The sequence below is a fragment of the Pseudorca crassidens genome, chromosome 13 (assembly GCF_039906515.1).
Source record: "Pseudorca crassidens isolate mPseCra1 chromosome 13, mPseCra1.hap1, whole genome shotgun sequence".
Taxonomy (NCBI): domain Eukaryota; kingdom Metazoa; phylum Chordata; class Mammalia; order Artiodactyla; family Delphinidae; genus Pseudorca; species Pseudorca crassidens.
This window is the reverse complement of record NC_090308.1, coordinates 89,898,901-89,908,452: the sequence shown is the minus strand read 5'-3', so window position 1 is coordinate 89,908,452 and position 9,552 is coordinate 89,898,901.

Below are 9,552 nucleotides of genomic sequence, written 5' to 3'. Positions count from 1 at the left end.
CAGCAACACACTGCACGTTCCTTGAGGAGCGCTACATCTCCAGAGCCCTCGAAAGCCCTCGGGACAACATGGCTGGTGAGTGCGAAGTACCCAGGAAGACTCAGTCATGGCCCTTGTGTGAGCTGCCATGAGAGAACACTGCGCTTGGAACACTGCGAGGCCCACCCTCGTACCTGAAGTCACTCTGCTCGTGGAGAAAGTCAGCATCTTAGCACGCTGTGTCGCTACCGGCACACCCAACATGAACCCATGCCTGGAAGTAAGGCCCTGATTTGCCGTGCAGAAGCGGAGGCGTGCTGCAGCTTCCAGGAGGCGGTGGCCTCTGCTCTGCATGCCTTTAACGGTAGCACAGCTTTCTGGACACCTGCGAGGCTAGCCGGGGCACCCTGCTCCCAGCAGGAACACTGAGTACCCCCAGGTGCACCTGGGTCTGCTAAGCAACATCCAGGCCCGTAGCCCTTCAGAGCCCCCTGTGTGCAGGCCGAGCGTAGGGAAACGCACTGCCCTCTCCTTCGGAGCAGCTTAGTTTCCTGCGCACGCGCACACGTTCGCGAACATCGTTCTGGCACGTCCCACGTGGCACGGAGGTCTTACGGGGTGCCCTAATCGGAGCTGCCCTCAGAGGAGCCCTCGTCTTCGCGTTTCATTCATGACCTCATGACTGAAGTCACCGGGCCTCCTAGAGGACGGCGGCTTGGGTTCTTACTGCACTTTAAGTACTGTTCCCTCTGCGGCACTGCAGGCAGCCCCAGGCCCAGAGGAGCAGCTACAGCGTTCCTCGGTTGAGACAGTTCGCCGGATGCGGGACTCCCTACTTCGATAAGTTAATTTAGGGAAGGAAACGCAGGGTAACCGGTGTCTCTTGGGACTCGTTAGAAGCCACAGGGATGTACGCTGAGTGTGCCCATGAAAACGGGGCCCTGCTGGAACTAGCCCTGCTTTCCCATTTTGAGGGCGGCATTCATGCCTTCTTGAAGCTACCTGACATTCCCGGCTCCCGACAGGCCAGTGAGCCCTGGAAGAATGCTTCGGGGAAAATTATGAGTTTGCTCTCTCTAAACCAGGGGCTTCCGTGGTCGCAGCTCGGTCCGCATGACAGGCTCTAGAGCGAAAGGGAACCTCGACGTGAGAACTCGCCTCCAGGTTAGGCCCTGAGTAGCCATGCAGAAAGGGAGGCATGCAGCTGTTTCCACGAGTTCTCAGTAACTTATGTCCTTTAGTTTAAAGGAAGTACGCGTCCGGGGACTCCTAGGCCCCACGGGTGTGCATCGTTTTCCCTCTGAGGTCACTGAGTGCCTCCAGACACCTGTGGGCCGGCGGAGCAACGTCGAGGTCCATTGGTTGATCCCCCGGAGGACCTCTGTGCCTGCCGAGTGCTGGGCAGCAACACACTGCGCGTTCCTTGAGGAGCGCTACATCTCCAGAGCCCTCGAAAGCCCTCGGGACAACATGGCTGGTGAGTGCGAAGTACCCAGGAAGACTCAGTCATGGCCCTTGTGTGAGCTGCCATGAGAGAACACTGTGCTTGGAACACTGCGAGGCCCACCCTCGTACCTGAAGTCACTCTGCTCGTGGAGAAAGTCAGCATCTTAGCACGCTGTGTCGCTACCGGCACACCCAACATGAACCCATGCCTGGAAGTAAGGCCCTGATTTGCCGTGCAGAAGCGGAGGCGTGCTGCAGCTTCCAGGAGGCGGTGGCCTCTGCTCTGCATGCCTTTAACGGTAGCACAGCTTTCTGGACACCTGGGAGGCTAGCCGGGGCACCCTGCTCCCAGCAGGAACACTGAGTACCCCCAGGTGCACCTGGGTCTGCTAAGCAACATCCAGGCCCGTAGCCCTTCAGAGCCCCCTGTGTGCAGGCCGAGCGTAGGGAAACGCACTGCCCTCTCCTTCGGAGCAGCTTAGTTTCCTGCGCACGTGCACACATTCGCGAACACCGTTCTGGCACGTCCAACGTGGCCCGGTGGTCTTACGCGGTGCCCTAATCGGACCTGCCCTCAGAGGAGCCCTCGTCTTCGCATTTCATTCAGGACCTCATGACTGAAGTCACCGTGCCTCCTAGAGGACGGCGGCTTGAGTTCTTACTGCAGTTTAAGTACTGTTCCTTCTGCGGCACTGCAGGCAGCCCCAGGCCCAGAGGAGCAGCTACGGCGTTCCTTGGTTGAGACAGTTCGCCGGATGCGGGACTCCCTACTTCGATAAGTTAATTCAGGGAAGGAAACGCAGGGTAGCCGGTGTCTGTTGGGACTCGTTAGAAGCCACAGGGATGTACGCTGAGTGTGCCCATGAAAATGGGGGCCTGCTGGGACTAGCCCTGCTTTCCCATTTTGAGGGCGGCTTTCATGCCTGCCTTGAAGCTACCTGACATTCCCGGCTCCCGACAGGCCAGTGAGCCCTGGAAGAATGCTTCGGGGAAAATTATGAGTTTGCTCTCTCTAAACCAGGGGCTTCCGTGGCCGCAGCTCGGTCCGCATGACAGGCTCTAGTGCGAAAGGGAACCTCGACGTGAGAACTCGCCTCCAGGTTAGGCCCTGAGTAGCCGTGCAGAAAGGGAGGTATGCAGCTGTTTCACGAGTTCTCAGTCGCTTATGTCCTTTATTTTAAAGGAAGTACGCGTCCGGGGACTCCTAGGCCCCACGGGTGTGCATCGTTTTCCCTCCGAGGTCACTGAGTGCCTCCAGACACCTGTGGGCCGGCGGAGCAACGTCGAGGTCCATTGGTTGATCCCCCGGAGGACCTCTGTGCCTGCCGAGTGCTGGGCAACAACACACTGCGCATTCCTTGAGGAGCGCTACATATCCAGAGCCCTCGAACGCCCTCGGGACAACATGGCTGGTGAGTGCGAAGTACCCAGGAAGACTCTGTCATGGCCCTTGTGTGAGTTGCCATGAGAGAACACTGTGCTTGGAACACTGCGAGGCCCGACCTCGTACCTGAAGTCACTCTGCTCGAGGAGAAAGTCAGCATCTTAGCACGCTGTGTTGCTACCGGCACACCCAGCATGAACCCATGCCTGGAAGTAAGGCCCTGATTTGCCGTGCAGAAGCGGAGGCGTGCTGCAGCTTCCAGGAGGCGGTGGCCTCTGCTCTGATGCCTTTAACGGCAGCACAGCTTTCTGGACACCTGGGAGGCTAGCCGGGGCACCCTGCTCCCAGCAGGAACACTGAGTACCCCCAGGTGCACCTGGGTCTGCTAAGCAACATCCAGGCCCGTAGCCCTTCAGAGCCCCCTGTGTGCAGGCCGAGCGTAGGGAAACGCACTGCCCTCTCCTTCGGAGCAGCTTAGTTTCCTCCGCACGCGCACACGTTCGCGAACACCGTTCTGGCACGTCCCACGTGGCCCGGTGGTCTTACGCGGTGCCCTAATCGGACCTGCCCTCAGAGGAGCCCTCGTCTTCGCGTTTCATTCAGGACATCATGACTGAAGTCACCGTGCCTCCTAGAGGACGGCGGCTTGGGTTCTTACTGCACTTAAAATGCTGTTCCTTCTGCGGCACTGCAGGCAGCCCCAGGCCCAGAGGAGCAGCTACGGCGTTCCTCGGTTGAGACAGTTCGCCGGATGCGGGACTCCCTACTTCGATAAGTTAATTCAGGGAAGGAAACGCAGGGTAACCGTTGTCTCTTGGGACTCGTTAGAAGCCACAGGGATGTACGCTGAGTGTGCCCATGAAAACGGGGGCCTGCTGGAACTAGCCCTGCTTTCCCATTTTGAGGGCGGCATTCATGCCTGCCTTGAAGCTACCTGACATTCCCGGCTCCCGACAGGCCAGTGAGCCCTGGAAGAATGCTTCGGGGAAAATTATGAGTTTGCTCTCTCTAAACCAGGGGCTTCCGTGGTCGCAGCTCGGTCCGCATGACAGGCTCTAGAGCGAAAGGGAACCGCGACGTGAGAACTCGCCTCCAGGTTAGGCCTTGAGTAGCCATGCAGAAAGGGAGGCATGCAGCTGTTTCCACGAGTTCTCAGTCGCTTATGTCCTTTAGTTTAAAGGAAGTACGCATCCAGGGACTCCTAGGCCCCACGGGTGTGCATCGTTTTCCCTCCGAGGTCACTGAGTGCCTCCAGACACCTGTGGGCCGGCGGAGCAACGTCGAGGTCCATTGGTTGATCCCCCGGAGGACCTCTGTGCCTGCCGAGTGCTGGGCAGCAACACACTGCGCGTTCCTTGAGGAGCGCTACATCTCCAGAGCCCTCGAACGCCCTCGGGACAACATGGCTGGTGAGTGCGAAGTACCCAGGAAGACTCAGTCATGGCCCTTGTGTGAGCTGCCATGAGAGAACACTGTGCTTGGAACACTGCGAGGCCCACCCTCGTACCTGAAGTCACTCTGCTCGTGGAGAAAGTCAGCATCTTAGCACGCTGTGTCGCTACCGGCACACCCAACATGAACCCATGCCTGGAAGTAAGGCCCTGATTTGCCGTGCAGAAGCGGAGGCATGCTGCAGCTTCCAGGAGGCGGTGGCCTCTGCTCTGCATGCCTTTAACGGCAGCACAGCTTTCTGGACACCTGCGAGGCTAGCCGGGGCACCCTGCTCCCAGCAGGAACACTGAGTACCCCCAGGTGCACCTGGGTCTGCTAAGCAACATCCAGGCCCGTAGCCCTTCAGAGCCCCCTGTGTGCAGGCCGAGCGTAGGGAAACGCACTTCCCTCTCCTTCGGAGCAGCTTAGTTTCCTCCGCACGCGCACACGTTCGCGAACACCGTTCTGGCACGTCCCACGTGGCGCGGAGGTCTTACGGAGTGCCCTAATCGGAGCTGCCCTCAGAGGAGCCCTCGTCTTCGCATTTCATTCATGACCTCATGACTGAAGTCACCGGGCCTCCTAGAGGATGGCGGCTTGGGTTCTTACTGCACATCAAGTCCTGTTCCTTCTGCGGCACTGCAGGCAGCCCCAGGCCCAGAGGAGCAGCTACGGCCTTCCACGGTTGAGACAGTTCGCCGGATGCGGGACTCCCTACTTCGATAAGTTAATTCAGGGAAGGAAACGCAGGGTAACCGGTGTCTCTTGGGACTCGTTAGAAGCCACAGGATGTATGCTGAGTGTGCCCATGAAAATGGGGGCCTGCTGGAACTAGCCCTGCTTTCCCATTTTGAGGGCGGCATTCATGCCTGCCTTGAAGCTACCTGACATTCCCGGCTCCTGACAGGCCAGTGAGCCCTGGAAGAATGCTTCGGGGAAAATTATGAGTTTGCTCTCTCTAAACCAGTGGCTTCCATGGCCGCAGCTCGGTCCGCATGACAGGCTCTAGAGCGAAAGGGAACCTCGAAGTGAGAACTCGCCTCCAGGTTAGGCCCTGAGTAGCCGTGCAGAAAGGGAGGTATGCAGCTGTTTCACGAGTTCTCAGTCGCTTATGTCCTTTATTTTAAAGGAAGTACGCGTCCGGGGACTCCTAGGCCCCACGGGTGTGCATCGTTTTCCCTCCGAGGTCACTGAGTGCCTCCAGACACCTGTGGGCCGGCGGAGCAACGTCGAGGTCCATTGGTTGATCCCCCGGAGGACCTCTGTGCCTGCCGAGTGCTGGGCAACAACACACTGCGCGTTCCTTGAGGAGCGCTACATCTCCAGAGCCCTCGAACGCCTTCGGGACAACATGGCTGGTGAGTGCGAAGTACCCAGGAAGACTCTGTCATGGCCCTTGTGTGAGTTGCCATGAGAGAACACTGTGCTTGGAACAGTGCGAGGCCCGACCTCGTACCTGAAGTCACTCTGCTCGAGGAGAAAGTCAGCATCTTAGCACGCTGTGTTGCTACCGGCACACCCAGCATGAACCCATGCCTGGAAGTAAGGCCCTGATTTGCCGTGCAGAAGCGGAGGCGTGCTGCAGCTTCCAGGAGGCGGTGGCCTCTGCTCTGCATGCCTTTAATGGCAGCACAGCTTTCTGGACACCTGGGAGGCTAGCCGGGGCACCCTGCTCCCAGCAGGAACACTGAGTACCCCCAGGTGCACCTGGGTCTGCTAAGCAACATCCAGGCCCGTAGCCCTTCAGAGCCCCCTGTGTGCAGGCCGAGCGTAGGGAAACGCACTGCCCTCTCCTTCGGAGCAGCTTAGTTTCCTCCGCACGCGCACACGTTCGCGAACACCGTTCTGGCACGTCCCACGTGGCGCGGAGGTCTTACGCGGTGCCCTAATCGGAGCTGCCCTCAGAGGAGCCCTCGTCTTCGCGTTCCATCCAGGACCTCATGACTGAAGTCACAGGGCCTCCTAGAGGACGGCGGCTTGGGTTCTTACTGCACATCAAGTCCTGTTCCTTCTGCGGCACTGCAGGCAGCCCCAGGCCCAGAGGAGCAGCTACGGCGTTCCTCGGTTGAGACAGTTCGCCGGATGCGGGACTCCCTACTTCGATAAGTTAATTCAGGGAAGGAAACGCAGGGTAACCGGTGTCTCTTGGGACTCGTTAGAAGCCACAGGGATGTACGCTGAGTGTGCCCATGAAAACGGGGCCCTGCTGGAACTAGCCCTGCTTTCCCATTTTGAGGGCGGCATTCATGCCTGCCTTGAAGCTACCTGACATTCCCGGCTCCCGACAGGCCAGTGAGCCCTGGAAGAATGCTTCGGGGAAAATTATGAGTTTGCTCTCTCTAAACCAGGGGCTTCCGTGGTCGCAGCTCGGTCCGCATGACAGGCTCTAGAGCGAAAGGGAACCTCGACGTGAGAACTCGCCTCCAGGTTAGGCCCTGAGTAGCCATGCAGAAAGGGAGGCATGCAGCTGTTTCCACGAGTTCTCAGTCACTTATGTCCTTTAGTTTAAAGGAAGTACGCGTCCGGGGACTCCTAGGCCCCACGGGTGTGCATCGTTTTCCCTCCGAGGTCACTGAGTGCCTCCAGACACCTGTGGGCCGGCGGAGCAACGTCGAGGTCCATTGGTTGATCCCCCGGAGGACCTCTGTGCCTGCCGAGTGCTGGGCAGCAACACACTGCACGTTCCTTGAGGAGCGCTACATCTCCAGAGCCCTCGAAAGCCCTCGGGACAACATGGCTGGTGAGTGCGAAGTACCCAGGAAGACTCAGTCATGGCCCTTGTGTGAGCTGCCATGAGAGAACACTGTGCTTGGAACACTGCGAGGCCCACCCTCGTACCTGAAGTCACTCTGCTCGTGGAGAAAGTCAGCATCTTAGCACGCTGTGTCGCTACCGGCACACCCAACATGAACCCATGCCTGGAAGTAAGGCCCTGATTTGCCGTGCAGAAGCGGAGGCGTTCTGCAGCTTCCAGGAGGCGGTGGCCTCTGCTCTGCATGCCTTTAACGGTAGCACAGCTTTCTGGACACCTGCGAGGCTAGCCGGGGCACCCTGCTCCCAGCAGGAACACTGAGTACCCCCAGGTGCACCTGGGTCTGCTAAGCAACATCCAGGCCCGTAGCCCTTCAGAGCCCCCTGTGTGCAGGCCGAGCGTAGGGAAACGCACTGCCCTCTCCTTCGGAGCAGCTTAGTTTCCTGCGCACGCGCACACGTTCGCGAACATCGTTCTGGCACGTCCCACGTGGCACGGAGGTCTTACGGGGTGCCCTAATCGGAGCTGCCCTCAGAGGAGCCCTCGTCTTCGCGTTTCATTCATGACCTCATGACTGAAGTCACCGGGCCTCCTAGAGGACGGCGGCTTGGGTTCTTACTGCACTTTAAGTACTGTTCCCTCTGCGGCACTGCAGGCAGCCCCAGGCCCAGAGGAGCAGCTACAGCGTTCCTCGGTTGAGACAGTTCGCCGGATGCGGGACTCCCTACTTCGATAAGTTAATTTAGGGAAGGAAACGCAGGGTAACCGGTGTCTCTTGGGACTCGTTAGAAGCCACAGGGATGTACGCTGAGTGTGCCCATGAAAACGGGGCCCTGCTGGAACTAGCCCTGCTTTCCCATTTTGAGGGCGGCATTCATGCCTTCTTGAAGCTACCTGACATTCCCGGCTCCCGACAGGCCAGTGAGCCCTGGAAGAATGCTTCGGGGAAAATTATGAGTTTGCTCTCTCTAAACCAGGGGCTTCCGTGGTCGCAGCTCGGTCCGCATGACAGGCTCTAGAGCGAAAGGGAACCTCGACGTGAGAACTCGCCTCCAGGTTAGGCCCTGAGTAGCCATGCAGAAAGGGAGGCATGCAGCTGTTTCCACGAGTTCTCAGTCACTTATGTCCTTTAGTTTAAAGGAAGTACGCGTCCGGGGACTCCTAGGCCCCACGGGTGTGCATCGTTTTCCCTCCGAGGTCACTGAGTGCCTCCAGACACCTGTGGGCCGGCGGAGCAACGTCGTGGTCCATTGGTTGATCCCCCGGAGGACCTCTGTGCCTGCCGAGTGCTGGGCAGCAACACACTGCACGTTCCTTGAGGAGCGCTACATCTCCAGAGCCCTCGAAAGCCCTCGGGACAACATGGCTGGTGAGTGCGAAGTACCCAGGAAGACTCAGTCATGGCCCTTGTGTGAGCTGCCATGAGAGAACACTGTGCTTGGAACACTGCGAGGCCCACCCTCGTACCTGAAGTCACTCTGCTCGTGGAGAAAGTCAGCATCTTAGCACGCTGTGTCGCTACCGGCACACCCAACATGAACCCATGCCTGGAAGTAAGGCCCTGATTTGCCGTGCAGAAGCGGAGGCGTTCTGCAGCTTCCAGGAGGCGGTGGCCTCTGCTCTGCATGCCTTTAACGGTAGCACAGCTTTCTGGACACCTGCGAGGCTAGCCGGGGCACCCTGCTCCCAGCAGGAACACTGAGTACCCCCAGGTGCACCTGGGTCTGCTAAGCAACATCCAGGCCCGTAGCCCTTCAGAGCCCCCTGTGTGCAGGCCGAGCGTAGGGAAACGCACTGCCCTCTCCTTCGGAGCAGCTTAGTTTCCTGCGCACGCGCACACGTTCGCGAACATCGTTCTGGCACGTCCCACGTGGCACGGAGGTCTTACGGGGTGCCCTAATCGGAGCTGCCCTCAGAGGAGCCCTCGTCTTCGCGTTTCATTCATGACCTCATGACTGAAGTCACCGGGCCTCCTAGAGGACGGCGGCTTGGGTTCTTACTGCACTTTAAGTACTGTTCCCTCTGCGGCACTGCAGGCAGCCCCAGGCCCAGAGGAGCAGCTACAGCGTTCCTCGGTTGAGACAGTTCGCCGGATGCGGGACTCCCTACTTCGATAAGTTAATTTAGGGAAGGAAACGCAGGGTAACCGGTGTCTCTTGGGACTCGTTAGAAGCCACAGGGATGTACGCTGAGTGTGCCCATGAAAACGGGGCCCTGCTGGAACTAGCCCTGCTTTCCCATTTTGAGGGCGGCATTCATGCCTTCTTGAAGCTACCTGACATTCCCGGCTCCCGACAGGCCAGTGAGCCCTGGAAGAATGCTTCGGGGAAAATTATGAGTTTGCTCTCTCTAAACCAGGGGCTTCCGTGGTCGCAGCTCGGTCCGCATGACAGGCTCTAGAGCGAAAGGGAACCTCGACGTGAGAACTCGCCTCCAGGTTAGGCCCTGAGTAGCCATGCAGAAAGGGAGGCATGCAGCTGTTTCCACGAGTTCTCAGTCACTTATGTCCTTTAGTTTAAAGGAAGTACGCGTCCGGGGACTCCTAGGCCCCACGGGTGTG